Source organism: Neoarius graeffei, chromosome 1 (genome assembly GCF_027579695.1).
Source record: "Neoarius graeffei isolate fNeoGra1 chromosome 1, fNeoGra1.pri, whole genome shotgun sequence".
NCBI classification, from domain to species: Eukaryota; Metazoa; Chordata; class Actinopteri; order Siluriformes; family Ariidae; genus Neoarius; species Neoarius graeffei.
The window spans coordinates 125840474-125862203 of NC_083569.1; the positions used below are offsets into that span (position 1 = coordinate 125840474).

The 21730-nt window shown below is 42.8% G+C and overlaps 1 protein-coding gene and 1 non-coding gene across 2 annotated transcripts in view; one reads left to right on the forward strand and one right to left on the reverse strand.

Annotated features, from left to right (window-relative positions):
• LOC132883301 (histone-lysine N-methyltransferase PRDM9-like) overlaps positions 1-21730 on the reverse strand; it is a 322553-nt gene that overhangs the window by 106117 nt on the left and 194706 nt on the right. The gene's annotated exons all lie outside the window — the stretch shown is intronic.
• trnae-uuc (transfer RNA glutamic acid (anticodon UUC)) lies at positions 14412-14483 on the forward strand. The gene has a single exon. It is a non-coding gene; the product is annotated as a tRNA-Glu (tRNA).

The window sequence follows — 21730 nt, forward strand, 5'->3', positions numbered from 1 at the left end:
AAAACAAAGGGGAGAGAAAAGTCAGGGGAGTGTAATAGTGGCCCCCCACACAGTGCAGCCTTTACCTTAGAGAAAGCCCGCTGGCATTGCTCCGTCCACTGGACCGGATCTGGTGCCCCCTTTTTAGTGAGATCAGTCAGTGGGCTGGTGACATCCAAATAATTAGGTATAAACCTACGATAGTAGCCAGCCAGCCCCAGGAACTGTCTCACCCCCTTTTTGGTATTGGGCCTCGGGCAGGCCACAATCACTGCTGTCTTATTGATTTGGGGATGCACCTGCCTATTGCCCAAGTGGAAGCCCAGATACCGTACTTCCACCTGCCCAATCTCACACTTGTTCAGGTTGGCTGTGAGACCCGCTCGCCTCAGTGACCTATGGACGGCCCTTAGGTGTTCTAGGTGCCGCGGCCAGTCATTACTATAAATAATGATGTCGTCCAGGTATGCGGCCGCATAGGTGGCGTGGGGGTGGAGGACCCTATCCATAAGCCACTGGAATAGACCTGGGCATTCTATGGCCCGCGGGCCATATCCGGCCCGTTGTGTGTCCCTGTCCGGCCCGCGAGGCCAATTCTAAATTACAAAATAAATGGGGAAACCCCCATATTCCGAGTGTAATATAATGGTGCAACTTTTATTTTGAAAGCGCTACGTTCATGGTTACCTTCAAACGTGCGAGCTGTGAGCTGTGCGTGAACGTCAACTGCAACAATTGAGGATAGCCAGCACGTCGTTGTCAGTCAGGCATGTCAGCTAAAAAAAGAAAAGTTGATATCGAAGGTCGTGTTTTCAACAAAACATGGACTGCCAAGTATTTATTTACAGAAATCCAAGGTAAAGCTGTCTGCTTAGTTTGTGGGACTCAAGTTGCTGTTATTAAAGATTATAATCTGAATCGCCACTTCGCGACCAAGCATGAGGAGAAACACAAAAATCTAACGGATGAAGAGTGTGCATGAGAGGCTGATACATTGCTAGCAAAACTGCAAGCCCAACAAGGACTTTTTACAAAATGTCATGCCAACAGAGACGCTGCCGTTAAGACAAGTTTTGTAATTGCTCATAAAATCGTCCGGAGAAGCAAACCGTTTTCCGATGGGGAGTTCGTTAAGGAGTGTTTAGTGGACTCTGCTGCGCTGATGTGCCCAGAAAAAAAGGGTGCTTATGAAGACGTCGCACTCTCCCGGCGCACTGTAATGAGGCGGGTTGAGGATATTGCTGAGAACTTGGAGCTTCAGCTGAAGGGAAAAGCTGCCGAATTCGATTGTTTTTCTCTGGCTTTGGACGAGAGCTGTGATGTACGTGACACTGCCCAGCTACTCATCTTCTTATGAGGGATAACGAAAAACTTCCAAATCACCGAGGAGCTGGCATCGATGCAGTCAATGAAAGGGACAACCACCGGCAAGGACTTGTTCACAGAGGTAACTGCATGTTTGGACAAATTAGGACTGAAATGGGACAAGTTGGCTGGCGTAACAACAGATGGTTGTCCGAATCTGACGGGGAAAAATGTTGGACTTTTAAAAAGAATGCAGGACAAAGTAAGTGAAATCAACCCCGAGCAGAAGTTGACATTTTTGCATTGCATCATACACCAGGAGGTGCTGTGTAAGACTGTGTTGAAAATGAACCATGTCGTGGATGTTGTAACTAAAGTAGTTAACTTCATCAGAGCAAGAGCATTAAACCACAGGCAATTTGTTGCACTGTTGGAGGAAAACGAGAGTGAACATGGCGACGTAAGCTACCACTGCGCTGTCAGGTGGCTCAGCCTCGGCAAAGTATTGAAAAGTGTCTGGGATCTGAGGGAACAGATTCAGGATTTCTGTGCAATGAAAGGACATGACATTCCAGAGCTTTCAGATGACGAGTGGGTGGCAGATCTCGGATTCGCCATGGACGTGACTGCACTAATGAACGAACTAAATGTCAAACTGCAGTGCAAGGGACTGTTTGTGCATGAGATGTACAGCGCGGTGAAGGCTTTCATGAGAAGGTTACAGCTTCTCTCAAGTCAGGTGAAGGAGAACGTTTTGACTCACTTGCCAACACTAAAAGCAGCGACAAGATCGGCCGATCACCTCCACAAATACTCAGCGATGTTAGATGCACTGCATTGCGAGTTTTCGAGGTGATTTCAAGATTTCAAAAATCTTGAGAGTGAAATGCAGTTGATCTCTTCTCCCTTCAACTGCAGTGTGGAAAATGCACCAAGTGATGTTCAGATGGAACTAATCGACCTGCAGTCGGACTCACTCCTTTCAGAGCACTTCAGGTCAGTCTCCCTACTGGACTTTTACTCCTCCCTCAAAGAGGAGAGCTTCCCACACATGAGGAGGCATGCTCAGAGGATTCTAGTCCTGTTTGGATCCACCTACGTCTGTGAAGAAACATTCTCAGTGATGAAGTTCAACAAATCCAAACACAGATCCTCCATCACTGATGAGCACCTGTCCACTGTCCTCCGCATAGCAACCTCAGACATTCAGCCAGATTTCAATGCTGTAGTTCAGGCCCAGAGCAGACTGGATTATTCTCACTGAAGAAGTGAAATGAAGTGAGAAACTTGCCAAAATAATAATAATAAATTGTATATAAAATAAATGTAAATAATAAATTGCACTGATTCAATGACTGGTTTTGTTTTCTTCTTTATATGTAGCCTACACCACAATTCCACATAGCCTATGAATAAATATAATATTAATATTAATTCTGTATTGACATGAATATATATTAAGTAGGGTGGATTCAGGTAAATTGGGCCATCAGGTAAACTGGGCCACTTACGCACTGAGCTTTTCATCTCTTCCAATTTTACTGACCAATCACCACAAATGTATTTAAATTGTTGCAACATTACTACTTTATTTGCTTTAAGTCATTTGGATGCCATAATATTTCTGTGATGAATGAATGAATGAATGAATCTTTATTGTCCACAAGTGTGGAAACTTGTCTTCAGTTTCACCACATAAAAAACACATATGACTCCATTTCATGTAAAAATAGTAAGGAATACTACTCTAATAAATAGATGATTAAATTAAGTGTAAAAATTTTAAAATGTAAAAATAGTAAGGAATACTACTCCAATAAATAAATGATTAAATAAATAAAACAAGACTCATCTTGGTTTGCAAAAGTCACCTATGTGTTGGATACAATTCCCACTTTGTTTATCATATTAACTGCATTGGGAACAAATGATTTCTTGTATAGGTTTTTAATGGCATTTGGTACTCTAAAACGCCTCCCTGAGGGTAAGGGGATGGGCTGGTGTACCCCTAAGGCAGGGGGGGTCTTTCCAAGTTTGCAAAAAAAGTGGCCCAATTTACCTGAATTCACCCTATATTAAAAAGGTGCGCCTTACATCTGGTCAATAAAATTACAACCTAAATTTATCGTGGCCCTCTGACATAATTTTGGTTTCTCATGTGGCCCCTTGTGAAAAATAATTGCCCACCCCTGCGCTGGAACATAGCAGGCACCCCAAACAGCCCAAAAGGAAGTGTGACTAACTGGTGTAAGCCAAATGGTGTGGAAAAGGCCGTTCTCTCTCGGGATAGCGGCATCAAAGGGATCTGCTAATATCCCTTTGTCAAATCCAGTGTCGAATAAAAACGAGCCGTGCCTAGTCGATTGAGCAACTCGTCAATATGAGGCATTGGGTATGCATCAAATTTAGACACCGCGTTGACTTTTCCATAGTCCACACAGCACCAGACTGACCCGTGAGCCTTGGGAACCAAGACCACCAGGTTGCTCCAGTCACTGTGGGATTCCTCAATGATGCCCATTTCAAGCATGGCCTCGAGTTCTTCCTGAACCACCTTTTTCTTGTGTTTGGGCAGTCTGTAAGGGTGGCTGTGCACTATTACCCCCGGGGGCATCTCAATGTGGTGTTCTATGAGGTGGGTGCGGCCGGGCAGGGGCGAGAACACATCAGAAAATTCTGTCTGCAACTGGGTGATCTCCGTGAGTTGGGTCGGGGAGAGGTGGTCTCCACAGGGGACCGGAGCAGTGGGCGATGTCAATTTTCCCTTTTGAACCTCTGGCCCCAGCTCTGCCTTCTCTGGAACCACCGACACCAATGCCATGGGGAACTCCTCATTCCAAAGTTTTAAAAGATTGAGGTGGTAAATCTGTAACGCCCCACCCCTGTCTGTTCGCCTCACCTCATAGTCGACGTTCCTGACTCGCCATGTGACCTCAAAGGGTCCTTGCCACCTGGCAATCAATTTGGAGCTTGACGTGGGCAACAACACAAATACTTTATCTCCCGGTGTGAATTCCCTAAGGCGCGTGCCCATGTCGTACAGACAGACTTGAGGTTCCTGGGCCTGCTGCAAATTCTCCAGGGTTAGGTGGGTGAGTGTGTGGAGTTTGGCGCACAGGTCAATAACGTATTGAATTTTATTTTTGCTTGTTGAAGGTCCCTCCTCCCAATTTTCACGCAGCACATCTAGAATGCCACAAAACTCACAAAAGCCATCATTGTCATTTAATAAATCCTAGCTCACAAAAGTCAGGAAGTTCAGCATACTTGCTGACAAAGTATGTACAGTGTTAGCCCAAAAAGAATATGATTTTTTTTTACATTACCATTTAATAAATCTAAGGTCACTCAAGTCGGGAAAGTCAGCATACTTGCTGACCATACCAGGGAAGAAGCTGAGGAGGCCCTGCATTACCTGGTCTGACCACCAGATGGCAATAGTGGGCTATATTGGCCTCCAGTGAGGTTTTGCAGGCAGACTGGTGTACCAGAGGGCCCCAAACAAAGGAAGGGCCATTAAGCAGGACAAAGAGATGTGGAGGGTTGGGTTGCAGCCTGGGTTAGCAAGTTGGGTTGCAGTTCCATGGCCTGATTAGATAAAAAAAGTTGAAAAATGGAATTAAAAGTTAAATCTATCCCAAAGTCTCCAAACTTGTTGTATGAATATTGGCCAGTATACAGGTGCTACTCAGTGGGTCCAAGGGTCCAGGGTTGGGTTGCTTTCAGCAACATTTTGGCCTAAGTTGTGACTGCCTCTCTTGGCAGAGAACACCAAACTTATGGTTAGTTCCCTGTAATCTAATGTCTTTTTATTTTTCTGTATTTCCTGGTAGTCCTCTCTCTCTCTCAATCTTCTCTCTCTCTCTCTCTCTCTCTCTTTGATGATGATTAAGTCCTGAGGTTTTTTTACTATGGGCATCAGGCGGAAAAATGGGAACGTTCCACTGCTCAGTTTTACCATGGGCATCAGGCGGAAAAATAGCAATGTCCCACTGCTCAGTTTTACCATGGGCATCAGGCGGAAAAATGGCAAAGTCCCACAGTTCAGAAAAATGGCAAAGTCCCACTGCTCAGTTTTACCATGGGCATCAGGTGGAAAAATAAAGTCCCACAGTTCAGGGTTAGCATGTATGCTGACTCACCAAGCACATGAGCTTTTTACACCTGCATATGTGCTTTTCATGTATAAAAACACCACAAAAACATCAGGGGTCATCAGGCTTGGGTTCAACACACCCCTCTAGAATCTTAAATTTCAGAATTTATTTTTTTTTCAGAAATTTTTTTTTCTCCCCAGTGCATGTGCTGCCAAGGCTAGGGCTCTCAAGGCCAGGGCTGTCAAGTCCAAGGTCTTAGAGAAAGTTGTGCAAGTGGACAGAGAACCTACAAAAACCATCAGAAAGGGTTCTACACACCCCTGCACAGTGTTCGCCCACAAAGAATATGAATATGATTTATGAATATGATTTTTTTTCAGAAAATCAAAATTTTGATTAAATCTTTGACATGCTCTTTGACTTGTGTTAAGTTCAGGAGAGAACTATTCAATTTCCAAAATAAGGCTTTCGGACTTGCTGAGTGACCTCCAGACAATGATATTGATAAATGGATTGCTCTGTAATCAATCAGAGGCCATCTATCTAAGATATTGTTTCATACTATGTTAAAATCCCCCCTCCCCCAAGATTAAAGAGGCATTAGGATATTTGGTAAACCAGTCAGAAATTTTCTCTTCTAAGGTATCAAAGAGGGTGGTATTCTCCATAAAAGAGTAGTATCCATAGAAAATAATGTTAATATTATTTATGGCTATTATCATAATAATAAAGTGTCCTGAGGAATCTATATTATTCTGAATAATATTTTCATTAAAGTTATATTTAAAAATTCCAACTCCAGCTGAATGCTCAGATCTGTGAGCTAACCATATATTGTTTCCCCACTGTGACCTCCAAAATCTTAAATCACGGGGTGTTGAGTGACATTCTTGAAACAACTAAAAATCTGCCTTGTACTTCTTTGCAAACAAAAATAATGCCTTACATTTCGTATTATCTTTAAGACCCCTAGCATTGATAGACAACAAAGACATGAAATAATATGAAAATTTTTTGAAAATTAGAGAATTTCAACTTTTTCTTACAACACTTGATGTAAATGAACTCCACAACAGATCAATGAACCTATAGCCTGAGCAGTAAGGGCAAGTAGGTCAATACATATATGCTAACTTATCTTCAATAAGTATAAATTCAACCATGAGGAAGAAATCCAAACACTATTTAACCTTCTCAGAAAAAAAGGAGAATATCATATAATTTGAATATAAAAATAACACATTGCTAGAGTTTTCAAACAAAGAAGTTTTTTTCTCCTTCTTTCATTTAAAGTGACATCAAATCATGACAGGAATGCACTATCACCTGGTGACTAACGGTATAGCATGCAAACCTCAGATTCAAAGGAGAAAGATTCTCATCTCATTATCTGTAGCCGCTTTATCCTGTTCTACAGGGTCGCAAGCAAGCTGGAGCCTATCCCAGCTGATTACGGGCGAAAGGCAGGGTACACCCTGGACAAGTCGCCAGGTCATCACTGGGCTGACACATAGACACAGACAACCATTCACACTCACATTCACACCTACGGTCAATTTAGAGTCACCAGTTAACCTAACCTGCATGTCTTTGGGGGAAACTGGAGCACCCGGAGGAAACCCACGCAGACACGGGGAGAACATGCAAACTCCACACAGAAAGGCCCTCGCCGGCCACGGGGCTCAAACCCGGACCTTCTTGCTATGAGGCAACAGCGCTAACCACTACACCACTGTGCCACCCATGAGAAAGATTGATATTGCTTAATAAACCATATTACATGCTTTTTAGTAGTTTAACCCCACAGAAGGCACTACTACACAAGAATGGCAGCAAATAGAAAAATTTTTTTCATTCACTGTTGCTATTTTTTTTTACCAACAATGTATGCAGAGGGACCTTTGAAGCCTGCTTTCTTGCCCTCTTTCCCAGCCTGTTCAACCAACGGCCACAGTTTGTTTCTTGCATCCTTGAGCTCTTGAGTCAGATAATGTTGTGTCCTATCTAGTTATTATGGGTTATCTGTGACTTGACCTGAAAAACTAAACCAAATTAAAAACTAAACTAAAATTAGTCAATTCCTCAAAATAAAGCTAAACCTAGTCAATTCCTCAAAATAAAGCTAAACCTACCTATGCGCTTGTAAAATGAATGAAGAACTAAACTGAAATTTTAAAACAAACAAACTGAACAACTAAAAAAAACTGATGAAAATTTCAAAACTATAATAATTTTGGTGAGGACGCTGTGTAAAATATAAATAAAAATAGAATGTGTTGGTTTGTAAATCATGGAAACCCTATCTTTCATTGAAAACAGTCCAAAGAAAACATATCAAATGTTGAAACTGAGAAATTTTATTGTTGTTTGAAAAAGATATGCTAATTGTGAATTTGATGCCAGGAACACATTTCAAAAAGTTGGGACAGGGTCATGTTTACCACTGTGCTGCATCATCTATTGTTATAACAAAACTCTGTAAAAGTTTGGGAACTGAGGAGACCAAGTGCTGTAGTTTTGAAAGAGAAATGTTGTCCCATTCTTGCCTGATTATAGGATTTCAGTTGCTCAAACATTTGGAGTCTCCTTTATCGTATTTTGCATTTCATAATGCACCAACTGTTTCCAACAGTAACATTTTCCAAATGACCTCATTGACAAAATTCTGGTAACATTTTCAAAGTGAGCTGATGGACAAAATTCTTCATGTTCTAAAAGAAAATACATATCCTATGGTTCAATACAGCTCATCTTAGAGCCTGCATTCTAAGGTCCCTTCACTGGCTTCCAGTAAGCTACAGAATTGACTTTAAAGCATTGCTGCTGGTGTACAAATCTCTAAATGGTACAGGGCCCAATTACTGTACCTCTCTGATATGTTGCAGCGGCCTAACCCAATCAGATCTACCAGATCGCAGCAGCAAAATTTACTGGTAAAACCTGTTGTTAAAACAAAGTGTGGTGAAGCAGCTTTTAGCTACTATGCAGTACAGCTATGGAACCAACTGCCAGAGGACATCAAAAATGCTCCTGCTGTTGGCAGCTTCAAATCTAGACTAAAGACCAAGCCGTTTTCAGATGCTTTCTGCTAAATTATTAATATTGCCATCTCTACATGTTTTAAACTCTTTACTTTTACAGTCTCTCCATGTTTTAAATTTTACTTAAGTTTTATTCTATTTTATTCTGCTTTTTTTTAAATTGAACTTTTATCTCATTTTATTATTTTATTTCTACTATTGTTTAATTCTTATTAATTTTCTTCCCCATTTATTTTATGTAATTTTATTTTCTATTGTTTACTGTTTTGCTTTTACTTCTGTAAAGCACATTGAACTGCCACTGTGTATGAAATGTGCTATATAAATAAACTTGCCTTGCCTTGCCTTGCACAGCTCAGTAGATAGGACCAAGGTTCAACATTCTTTGAGTTACATTTAGCATTTTCTGAAGCTAAAGCGTCCTTCAAAAAGGCCACTGAAACCTGTTTTCTGAAAGCTATCTCTGACAAAGCTCAGCTCACAGTCTGACCATGGGCTGTGACCAGCAACCAAAATCAAATCAGGTTGCAAGATCTTGAAAGCATTTAGCTGCAAATTTGCACTTAATAAGTAAAACTGCCTTGGGATGAGCAGAGAAAATGCAATCATGACGAAATATTTAACGATTTCATGAGCAGATGACCATTTGCAGATGGATCTTTGACTTTCTGATAGGCAGACCCCAGGTGGTGATAATCGGTAGCCACACTTCCTCCTCGCTTATCCTGAACACAGGTGCGCCACTGGGCTGTGTGCTCAGTCCCTTCATGTACTCCGTGTTCGCCCATGACTGTACTGCTAAATACAGCGCCACCATCATCATCAAGATTGCTGATGACACAACCATCTTGGGCCTCCTTACGGACAACGATGAGACGGCATGCAGAGAGGAAGTGAAGGCGTTAGCCAGCTGGTGCCAGAACAACAACCTCTCTCTCAACATCAGGAAAACTAAGGACATGATAGTGGACTACAGGAGGCAGCAAGGGAGGACACACTAGGCCATCTACATCAACGAAGATGAGGTCGAAAGGGTCAGCAGCATCAAGTTCCACACTGTGGTCAGGAAAGCTCGCCAGCAGCTGTGCTTCCTTTGGAGGCTGAAGAAGTTTGGCATGAAGGCAAACATCATTTCAAACTACTACAGGTCCACAATCGACATATCACAAGACTCTGTTTATTTGACAAGACTCCGTTTACATATCACCAACATATCTCAAGACTCTGTTTACATATCACCAAAAAATTTACATATTTACTATTTCCACATTTACCAACACATATCAAAACTCTGTTTACATGGTCAGTACTTAATTTGTCTTCAACAAAGTGCAATCACTGGTAGCTGCACGTGTCAAATTTTCCCGATGTGTAATACACAGACCCTCCAGGATTTCGCGATGTTGCGATTTGCAACTTCAACGCAAATTCAACCAATCCCCGCAAATTCAGGGCAGTGTTGCAATTATATCCAATCACTGCAACTTTCCCGCAAATTTGACCAATCATTGGCGTCGTCTTGAGTTGACGTCAACAAACTACCTTCTGCCTTACTTCCATGTATACGTTCAAGAGCATTGTTACCAGATTGTTGGGCGGTTTTGAATTCTACTTTGCGGGCAAAAAATGGCTTGGGCTGGTTGACAAAAATTGGGCAGGTTTGACGTTTGTTCGGCGGGTTTTTATCATTGGCATAAATTAATCATTTACAATAAACATTAATCTCTAAGTGTTATTTAAACAAAAAAAATGTCAATGTAACTGTAAGACTAATATGAATGTGTGTAATGTAGTGCAGAAACTGAACTCATAAACTAGTAAATAAGAATGATGCAATCGATTCTCCATTTTCTCTTCTCATGTTACATTCAGCCATGCATCATAGCCTAACTTTTTTTTTAATTTAAGTATATAAAACAGGTACAATCTAACAAATCCATAAAAATCAGGATAACAGATGAAGAAAATACATGGATGTAGACAAAAATAAATTAAGCAGAATAACTAGGCCTATAAAATTAATAAAACAAACAGGATACATAAAAAGATAAATAAATAAAAGACAAATAAAAAATAAATAACCTCAGCAATGCAGATGTTCGATATGCATCATAGCCTAACATAGCCTACATAATATTCTGCGTGTGCGTCACCTACTGGTGCATGTAGGATTCAGAACCCAGCAGATGATTGCAAAGTTATAATCTGATTCAATCATATGGAGCCGAGTAGCAGACAGCAGATTTTTCACCTCCAGCACTGACGGGCTCATGTTGCCATTTAGAAGTTGTTTGCTTTGTTGTTCGATTTACAAATAGTATACTGATCTTTAGCTGCATATTTTTACTTTACAAGATAGGCATCAAGTACATTTTACATTTTAGGTGGTTTTAAGTGCATTTTGGCGGGTTTTGAACATATTTTGGACTGGAAAACGTCAGCAGTATCTGGCAACACTGTTCAAGAGAAGCAGCATGTGAGTGTTTATGTAGGCTTAAATTCTGTTACTGCAAGTGTGTTATGTTTACAGTGAAGGACTGTGTGCACTTTACATTATTTTTTTACTTAATACAAGAAATTAATGGATGCCAACATTTTTGCCAAAATGGGATTTTATTTTCCATTGTTTAGGCAGCTTCAGCATCATACTGTCAGATTCTGTTTAATTTTTTTTTTTCTATGAAGCCTGAGCCATTTATTTTCTCATCTCATTATCTCTAGCCGCTTTATCCTTCTACAGGGTCGCAGGCAAGCTGGAGCCTATCCCAGCTGACTACGGGTGAAAGGCGGGGTACACCCTGGACAAGTTGCCAGGTCATCACAGGGCTGACACATAGACACAGACAACCATTCACACTCACGGTCAATTTAGATTCACCAGTTAACCTAACCTGCATGTCTTTGGACTGTGGGGGAAACCGGAGCACCCGGAGGAAACCCACGCGGACACGGGGAGAACATGCAAACTCCACACGGAAAGGCCCTTGCCGGCCCCGGGGCTCGAACCCAGGACCTTCTTGCTGTGAGGCGACAGCGCTAACCACTACACCACCGTGCCACCGCCATTTATTTTATTAGTTTATAATTATTGTTTAATTTAGTCTTCAGGAGAGACTGCCTGCACACAGTACTAGTATTAATAGTTTTTTTTTTTACATGAAAGCTGAGGCATTTATATTATATTTTAAGGTAACTTCATGTTGTGCTGTGAGGTTCTATGCACTTTAACTTTTGAACCAACAGGTGCATTTGGATAAGTAAAGCCTTTTTTTCTGCATTTTTGTAGTCCTGGTAATCTTTTATATTGGTAAAGTTGTTTAGAGGACCATTTCTCAGTGTCTTTGTTTTTTTTATCAAAAGTTTTTCAGTAATATCTTAATATTTAACATACTCAATTTTAATCACAAAAAGAGAAAATTGCAACAATTTCTCGCAACTTTCACTTCCTCCCACAATGTAATCGCAACAAAAACGTAAAAAACACCGCAAATTTCATCGCAATTTTTTGGAAACACCCCCCCCCCCCCCCCCCGCAACATCAGACATTTTAGCCCTCAACAATCACACAAAAAGCCCGCAAAATCCTGGGGGGACCGAATACAGGTGCTTGTGCTATGCTACACCCCCTCCCCACACTACCCCCATGAGACAATGCATGCATACATCTCAGTTATTTCTATTTTCACTTGAATTTAACTTCCATTTTTTTTATCTTTAGGACTTTGAATCTTTTTTTTAAACTGATATTCTGTTAAACTCCTGTCGGGCTCCAGTGCTGAGAGACTTGTTTCTGGTTCTTATCTCGTTCACTGCATTTCATTGTAAGTAGGCCATGTGTTAATATAAAATGAGCAATGAAATTGAACTGAACTGAACTAAAAAGCTGACTGTTCTCACAACACCAGGCCAAAAGTGGGCCGGGATGGCCTGATCCATGTCTAACCACTGAGTTTGTGGCAACCTGATCATGCACTCTGGCCTTGGGAGGTGGTGTGCAGTGATAGCATTGTGGTTTATACTGTCCGTTGTAGCTGCAGCAACCCTGGCTTGAATCTGGGTCTCGGTATTGCATTTTCCATCTCACTATTGAACAGTGACTAAATGGAAAATCATACGAAGTTTGGATCTCACTTACCATGGCTCTGCTTGGGCCAGTGGCGCAATGGATAACGGGTCTGACGACAAATTAGAAGATTCTCTGTTAGATGCTTGGGTGACCACAAAATGCTTCAACCAGCGGCTGATTTTCTGGTAGGGGAACACAGATAACTCAGAGTCTGGAGAGCTGTAATCAGGGAAGCGATTGGATTCTGTTCTGGCATCTCTGTCACCCTGGTTGGAATCTGGGTTATATTATTGAAATTTCAGTTTCACTGAATCACTCTTCATCTCTGAGTTTGTCCATGGATTGCAACTGTTCGCATGGCTTGTGAGGGATAGAAAAATGAGAAAGGATCACCGCTGCCTGAAACCTTACATCGGCTTGGGGCATGATGGTTGGTGCGTGTGACCTCGGATCGGATGCTTCTCGCATTGCTGCTTGGTTCTCTCTTACCCCATACAGCACTTTGTACAAGACTCATTGTTCACACTGAAAAAAGCTTGAAGCTTCTGCTCAGAGACTGACCATGGGCTGTGACCAGCAACCCTTTGAGAGAGGGAAAATTTTCTTACAGATAACATCTCCACTCAGTTCTGCATCACTCTTACAGTGGTGCTTGGAACTTTGTGAATCCTTTAGAATTTTCTATATTTCTGCATAAATATGACTGAAAACATCATCAGATGTTCACACAAGTCCTAAAAGTAGATAAAGAGAACCCAGTTAAACAAATGAGACAAAAATATTATACTTGGTCATTTATTTATTGAGGAAAATGATCCAATATTACATATCTGTGAGTGGCAAAAGTATGTCAACCGTTGCTTTCAGTATCTGGTGTGACCCCCTTGTGCAGCGATAAATACAACTAAACATTTCCGGTAACTGTTGATCAGTCCTGCACACTGGCTTGGAGGAATTTTAGCCCATTCCTCCATACAGAACAGCATCAACTCTGGGAAGTTGGTGGGTTTCCTCGCATGAACTGCTCACTTCAGGTCCTTCCACAACATTTCCATTGGATTAAGGTCAGGACTTTGACTTGGCCATTCCAAAACATTAACTTTATTCTTCTTTAACCATTCTTTGGTAGAACGACTTGTGTGCTTAGGGTCGTTGTCTTGCTGCATGACCCACCTTCTCTTGAGATTCAGTTCATGGACAGATGTCCTGACATTTTCCTTTAGAAATCGCTGGTATAATTCAGAATTCATTGTTTCCTCAATGATGGCAAGCTGTGCTGGCCCAGATGCAGCAAACCAGGCCCAAACCATGATACTACCACCACCATGTTTCACAGATGGGATAAGGTTATTAGGCTGGAATGCAGTGTTTTCCTTTCTCCAAACATAACGCTTCTCATTTAAACCAAAAAGTTCTTTTTTGGTCTCATCCATCCACAGAACATTTTTCCAGTAGCCTTCTGGCTTGTCCACGTGATCTTTAGCAAACTGCAGATGAGCAGCAATGTTCTTTTTGGAGAGCAGTGGCTTTCTCCTTGCAACCCTGCCATGCACACCATTGTTGTTCAGTGTTCTCCTGATGGTGGACTCATGAACATTAGCCAATGTGAGAGAGGCCTTCAGTTGCTTAGAAGTTACCCTGGGGTCCTTTGTGACCTCGCCGACTATTACACACCTTGCTCTTGAATTGATCTTTGTTGTTTGACCACTCCTGGGGATAGTAACAATGGTCTTGAATTTCCTCCATTTGTACACAGTCTGTCTGACTGTGGATTGATGGAGTCCAAACTATTTAGAGATGGTTTTGTAATCTTTTCCAGCCTGACAAAATAAAATAAAAAATAACAGCTACTTTTCTGGAAAATGCCTGAGTTCTCACCAATGGCCTAAGCACTTCAAAGGTGGCCTTTTCACCTCAAGGCTGTCCCATATGGTCTAGTGGTCAGGATTCCTAGTTTTCACCCAGGTGGCCTGGGTTCAACTCCTGGTATGGGAATGTGTCTTTGTTGTGTCACTTGAGTTGCAAGTCACATGACCTTGAGTGAAATCTTCATTCTATAGGCTCTTGCTTTCATGAGTCCTTTTGGTGTCATGATGGGACAAGAAGTCTGATGACAGTGCAGAAGATTCCAGGATTCACTCCTGGCCTACTCACCTTAGCTTTCTCTTACCCCATCTAAGGCCCTGGGCCTGGCTGTTTGTTAAATCCAACAAAGCACAAGGGCTGTACTCTGAATCTGACCACAGCAGCCGGTGTTCAGCGTTACAGCTAATTTTTAACACCGTGGCCTCAAACATGTACAGAGGGAAATGGTAAGCATCCTGGCTTTCACTACACCAGGCCAAATGGGTGCCAGTGCATCCAGCTGTTCTTCCAACATCTGATGTAGGGGCAGCTACCATGCCCATAACCATAGTAACCCTTTCACAGTACAGTTTGAACGCATCAATCTCTGTACTCGACGCCATGTTCTATCTCTGCCCATTCTTCTGAATCCCTGTAATGGTATTGGACAGAGATGATACCAGATACCAAATACAGTGATGTCACAACTGCTTTAAACCAGTGGTGGCACCGAAATTCTGTCTCTCTGGCGGTGGATTTCCTCTCTGGCGGTGGACTCCACACGTGAAAGAGAAGCCATGCATTGGCACTACAGAAGGACAGAGAACGAAGAACCAGCTATTGATACCGGACTTAAGCCAAAGTTCAATGTATTTGACCTTCGCAGAGTTGTAATAATAAATGAACTGGTTAGTTACTGCAGCCCACGCAGTGTTTCAAAGAGAAAAGGTGACCGGATTCCTTTTCCCTTTTTCAATATCGATGAATAATAAACAAGATTCCTTCTAGATTATCAGACAGCCAACAGGACACCGAGGATCTTCAGCTGACAAGCTGTAAGGAACAAAACCGTCTTCATCCTGGATCTGCATTCCGCGCTATCTTCGGAGAAGGCACACTTCAATCGCTAACAAGAGCGATCACCCAAGTGAGGCTAGCATCTGGGCAAAATGTGTTAGTTTTTACTTGCAGTGAGTTAATAGTGTTCTTTATTTGAATTCATTTATGATTTAAATGTACACATTTTGATTCACATGAAAGTCAGTCTTAGACCACATGTTGTTTGATTTACTTTATTTACGATCTGTATTTAGTTATTTTGTGCATGCATTCTCTCTCTCTCTTTTTAACTCCCTCCATCATACTTCACTCCTCAACATTGGGATTTGAGTAGAATTTGGGTTTAAGGCCGAGCCAAGACTAGTTTGAACTACAGATTCCTTTGTTCAATTTTGCATGCCCTTTCTGTGCTGACCATCCACCTTTTGGGCACGGCTGCATTCCATTCGCATTCCACACACACACTCACACCCACACCCACCCACAAACATGTGGATTCCCTATCACATTTTTAACATCCACTCACCCCTACACTGCAAACTTGGATATAGTTTATTACTTCTGATCACCATTAATGCCTTAGTTATCATCATATACACTACTGATTCTTATTTGTACATATTGTATCACCAGTTATATTGAACAATTCCTTGGATGCTATCGTTGCTATATCCGATCAGTATTAGTTCGCTAATTCATGTCAGCTATTTCAATAAATGGTATCTTTGGAATAAACTCTCTCTCTCTCTCTCTCTCTCTCTCTTTATATATATATATATATATATATATATATATATATATATATATATATATATGTCCTGGGTATGACGTTAAACTGCAACCGGTGAAAGGGCCATGGTCTGGCTGTGGGGAGAGTGGAGTGACCCGTTAGCTATCACTACTCCCAGGCTCGCTCTGCCTGGAGTGACAGCACCTGTCAACAGCCCCAACTATGGATAAATAGTCTCACTGCCTTGTGAGTGCGAGGGATAGTGGACGGCTAAGGAAGTAAACCCTGACAGAAAACTCGGAGCGGAGCCCCGTTAGGCGGTTTGACCTGGCTACCAGTCAACTCTTCTGGCAGCTCCTGCAGCCAAGTTGGTGCCAGATGTACTGCACTGCTTTCCTCTGGACCACATCAGCGAGGCCGAGAGAGGGGTCCTGACACTTGGGCAACTCAGGATCTCCATAACCCTGCCCAGGCATTTTGCGTCATGGAGAGGTCACTCCATCTTTGTGGTTACAAGCAAGGGCACAACACGGGAGTCAGCAGTTATGGGTAATAAGTCCTATTTCAATTGGCATAGAAAAAGGACGCCACGGGCTGACTCCGATGGTGGGAGGAGCCGTCACGCCCCACTGATCAGTTACCGCGCCCCTGAAGCTGGGCAGCCCCCAGTCAATAGGGTGCTGATCCGTCACAGTCTGCTGCTCCTTTGGGTGTAAGGGGCTTAGGGTGCTCGCGCTTGACAAGCAGGCCGATACTCAGCACAACTGCTCGCACAAAGCAGAGGAAGTCTCCAGCACTTAGTATAGCAAGCTGGAACATTAGGACAATGTTAACAGGATTGTCAAATGACTTACAACTTATCGATGACAACTGAAAAACAGCTGTCATTGATGCTGAACTTGCCAGACTAAACGTGGACATTGCTGCACTCCAAGAAACTAGACTTGCAAATGATGGCTCGTTACAAGAAAGCCAATACACCTTCTTCTGGAAGGGGAAACACCAGGATGACAGATGTGAATACGGAGTTGGGTTCGCAGTAAGAACATCTCTCCTAACCATCTCTCCTAACCACCTTCTGGCGGTACCGAACGGCTACTGTGCCTTCGTCTAAACTCCACAAACAGTCCAGTAAACCTTGTGTCTTTCTATGCACCCACGCTTAAGTCCCCTACTGAGACAAAGGACAAGTTCTACAATGAGCTTGATGAGCTTATTAGTCAAATGTCTCCAACAGAGGACATCTACCTGCTTGGCAATTTCAACGCCAGAGTTGGCGCTGAGCACAATGTCTGACCGGCATGCATCAGCCACTTTGGAGTGGGCAAAATAAATGAAAACGGACAGAGACTTTTGGAACTATGTTGAGCCAGGAACTTATGTATAACAAATACTTATTTCCTAAACAAGGAAAAGCACAAAGTCTCCTGGATGCACCCCAGATCACATCGATGGTACCAGCTTGACCTCGTCATTACCAGAAGGAAAACCCTCCAAATGGTGCACAGCACACAGAGCTATCACAGCGCTGACTGTGACTCCGATCATTCCCTTGTTAACAGCAAAATAGCGCTACAAGGAAGAAAACTGCTGCCCCATGTGAGGCCTAGGAGTATCCTAAGGATAAACACTGCCTGTACTAAAGACATTGACAGCAAAAACAAATTCCATTCCCTTATCAACGGCCTGAGACTGGCCAGGGATGTTGTGTCAGCAGAAACACAATGGCAGCACCTCAGCGCTGCTATATACAAGTCTGCTATTGCCGCATTTGGGAGGAAGGAAAAGAGAAATGTTGACTGGTACAAAGCCAACCTTATGGTTATGGAGCCAGCAACCCGGGCCAAAAAAGAAGCATTAGTTAAATGGAAGAGGGACCCCACTTTGCAGAACTTACTCTTGCTAAAGAACACTAAGGCTAGTAGTCAAAAACTAGCAAGGAAATGCGCAAATGACTATTGGCTACAGCTTTGCTCCTCCATAGAACATGCATCCTTGACTGGCAATGTTAGGGCCATGTATGAAGGCATTAAGCAGGCCACTGGTCTGACCATAAAGAAATCAGCCCCCTTAAAAGCAAAAACTGGCGACACCATCACTGACCAACAGGGGCAGATGGATCGGTGGGTTGAACAATTCTTGGAGCTGTACTCCATGGAGAACACAGTATCCGAGGAGGCCATAAACAGCATTCCATCAATGACAGTCCTCGAAGAACTAGATACAGAGGCTACTATGGCAGAGTTAGAGAAGGCAATTGATGCCCTCTCTAGTGGAAAAGCACCAGGGAACGATGCAATCCCACCAGAGGTAGTTAAAGAAGGAAAACCAGCACTTCTCCCACACCTTTATGAACTTCTTTGCTTATGCTGGAATGAAGGTGAGGTGCCACAGAGCATGCGGGATGCCAATATTGTGACTTTGTATAAAAACAAAGGGGATAGAACTGATTGCAACAACTCTCATGGGATTTCGCATCTCAACATAGTTGGGAAGGTCTTCGCTTATGTGGTTCTTGTCAGACTACAGGTACTAGCCGACCGTGTCTACTGAGAGGCACAGTGTGGGTTCAGAGTGGGGCGCTCCACTATCGACATGGTATTCTCAGTGAGACAGTTACAGGAAAAGTGTCGGGAGCAGCGGAAACCCCTCTACCTTGCTTTTGTCGACCTCACAAAGGCTTTCGATCTCGTAAGCCATAGCGGACTGTTCAGGCTACTTGAGAAGATAGGTTGCCCACCAAAGCTGCTCAGCATAATCAAGTCCTTCCACAGCAACATGAAAAGCACTGCCAGCTTTGAGGGTAGTACCTCCAAGCCTTTCCCAATTCTCAGTGGAATTAAACAGGGCTGTGTACTTGCCCCAATGCTGTTCAGGATCTATTTCTCACTGCTCTTGATGTATGCCTTCCAGTCCTCCGATGATGGGGTCTACATCCACACCCGCCATGGTGGCAAACTTTACAACCTGGCCCGCTTATGCGCCAAAACAAAAGTAACATGCGTGCTCCTTAGGGAGCTACTATTTGCTGATGACGCAGCCCTTGCGAGTCATACACCTGATGGACTCCAATGCCTGATGGACAGGTTTTCAAATGCCTGTAAAGAGTTTGCCTTAACAATCAGCATAAAGAAGACTGAGGTGATGGCCCAAGATGCTCCAAGCCCTCCGGTAATATCGATCAACGGCTCTTTGCTTGCTGTGACTGATCGATTCACATACCTGGGATCCACTGTCACAAACAACTTGTCTCTGGATGCTGAAATAAACACAAGAATTGGCAAAGCAGCCTCCATTATGAGCAAACTCAACAAAAGAGTTTGGGGAAACAAAAACCTGACAATAAACACCAAGCTAAAGGTGTACCAGGCCTGTGTGCTAAGTACACTCCTCTATGGCAGTGAAACATGGACGACATATGCCAAACAAGAGGCAAAGCTCAATGCCTTTCACATGCGGTGTCTTCGCAGGATCCTAGGAATTAAATGGCAGGACAAGGTAACAAAAACTGATGTTCTCGATAGGTCCAGTTCCAGGACCTTATTTGCAATGATCAGTGAACACCGCCTGACATGGCTTGGACATGTTCGCCGTATGGGGAAAGGACGTATTCTGAAAGATCTCCTATATGGCCAGCTTGAATGCGGTTCAAGTCCAACTGGTCGCCCGCACCTGAGGTACAAAGATGTGTGCAAGAGAGATCTTAAGTCGGCTAACATTGACGTAAACTCACGGGAGGAAACAGTGATTGACCGGTCAGCATGGAGACAAATTGTCAAAGCAGGAGTGAAGGAAGCTGAAGCTACCAGATCCCAACTCAGAGACCAGCGGCGACAGAAGGCACCTTCTGCCAACACCACCACATTCAGTTGTGCAGGATGTGGCGGAGACTGCCGCTCTAGAATTGGCTTGTTCAGCCACCAAAGAAGATGCCGACCATGATCAAAACCCATCGTCTCTTTAAGACGGACGGAGGCCAATGATATATATATTAAGCTATGTTAGTTCAGAGTGCCACAGGGTAATTTTCTCACACACCAATCTGCATATTCCTAAAGGAACGTACTGTCTTGTACAGTGCCTTGCAAAAGTATTCATACCCCTTGAACTTTTTCACATTTTTCCACCTTACAACCACGAACTTAAAAGTTTTTATTGAGATTTTATGTGAGAGACCAACACAGAGTAGCACATAATTGTGAAGTGAAACGAAAATGATAAATGGTCTTCAAAATTTTAAACAAATAAAAATCTGAAAAATGTGATGTGCATTAGTATTCAGCCCCCCTGTGTCAATACTTTGTAGAGCCACCTTTTGCTGCAATTACAGCTGCAAGTCTTTTGTGGTGTCTCTACCAGCTTTGCACATCTAGACACTGAAATTTTTGCCCATTCTTCTTTCCAAAATAGCTCAAGCTCAGCCAGATTGGATGGAGAGCGTCTGTGAACAGCAATTTTCAAGTTTTGCCACAGATACTCAATGGGATTTAGGTCTGGACTTTGACTGGGCCATTCTAACACATGAATATTCTTTGATCTAAACCATTCCATTGTAGCTCTGGCTGTATGTTTAGGGTCATTGTCTTGCTGGAAGGTGACTCTCCTTCCCAGTCTCAAGTCTTTTGCAGCCTCCAACAGGTTTTCTTCCAGGATTGCCCTGTATTTAGCTCCTTCCATCTTCCCATCAACTCTGACCAGCTTCCCTGTCCCTGCTGAAGAAAATCATCCCTGTAGCATGATGCTGCCACCACCATGTTTCACAGTGGGGATGGTGTGTGTAGGGTGATGAGCAGTGTTAGTTTTCCACCACACAAAGCGCTTTGCATTTAGGCCAAAAAGTTCAACTTTGGTCTCATCTGACCACAGCACCTTCTTCCACATGTTTGCTGTGTCCCCTACATGGCTTCTGGCAAATTGCAAACGGGACTTCTTATGCCTGTCTTTCAACAATGGCTTTCTTCTTGCCACTCTTCCAAAAAGGCCTGATTTGTGGAGTGTACGACTTATAACTATAAGACACATTCTCCCACCTGAGCTGTGGATTTCTGCAGCTCCTCCAGAGTGATCATGGGCCTCTTGGCTGCTTCTCTGACCAGTGCTCTCCTTGCTCGCTCTGTCAGTTTAGGTGGACGGCCATGTCTTGGTAGGTTTGCAGTTGTGCCATACTTTTTCCATTTTTGAATGATGGATTGAACGGTGCTTCTTGAGATGTTCAGAGCTTGGGATATTTTTTTATAACCTAACCCTGCTTTAAACTTCTCCAGAACTTTATCCCTGACCTGTCTGGTGAGTTCTTTGGTCTTCATGATGCTGTTTGTTCTTCAGTGTTTTCTAACAAACCACTGAGGCCTTCACAGAACAAGTGTATTTATGCTGAGAGTAAATTACACACATTAGGACTTTTTTAACTAATTAGATGACTTCTGAAGGCAATTGATTGCACTGGATTGTATTTAGAGATATCAGAGTACAGGGGGCTGAATACTAACGCACACCACATTTTTCGGATTTTTATTTGTTGAAAATTTTGAAGACCATTTATCATTTTCATTTCACTTCACAATTATGTGCTACTCTGTGTTGGTCTCTCACATAAAATCTCAATAAA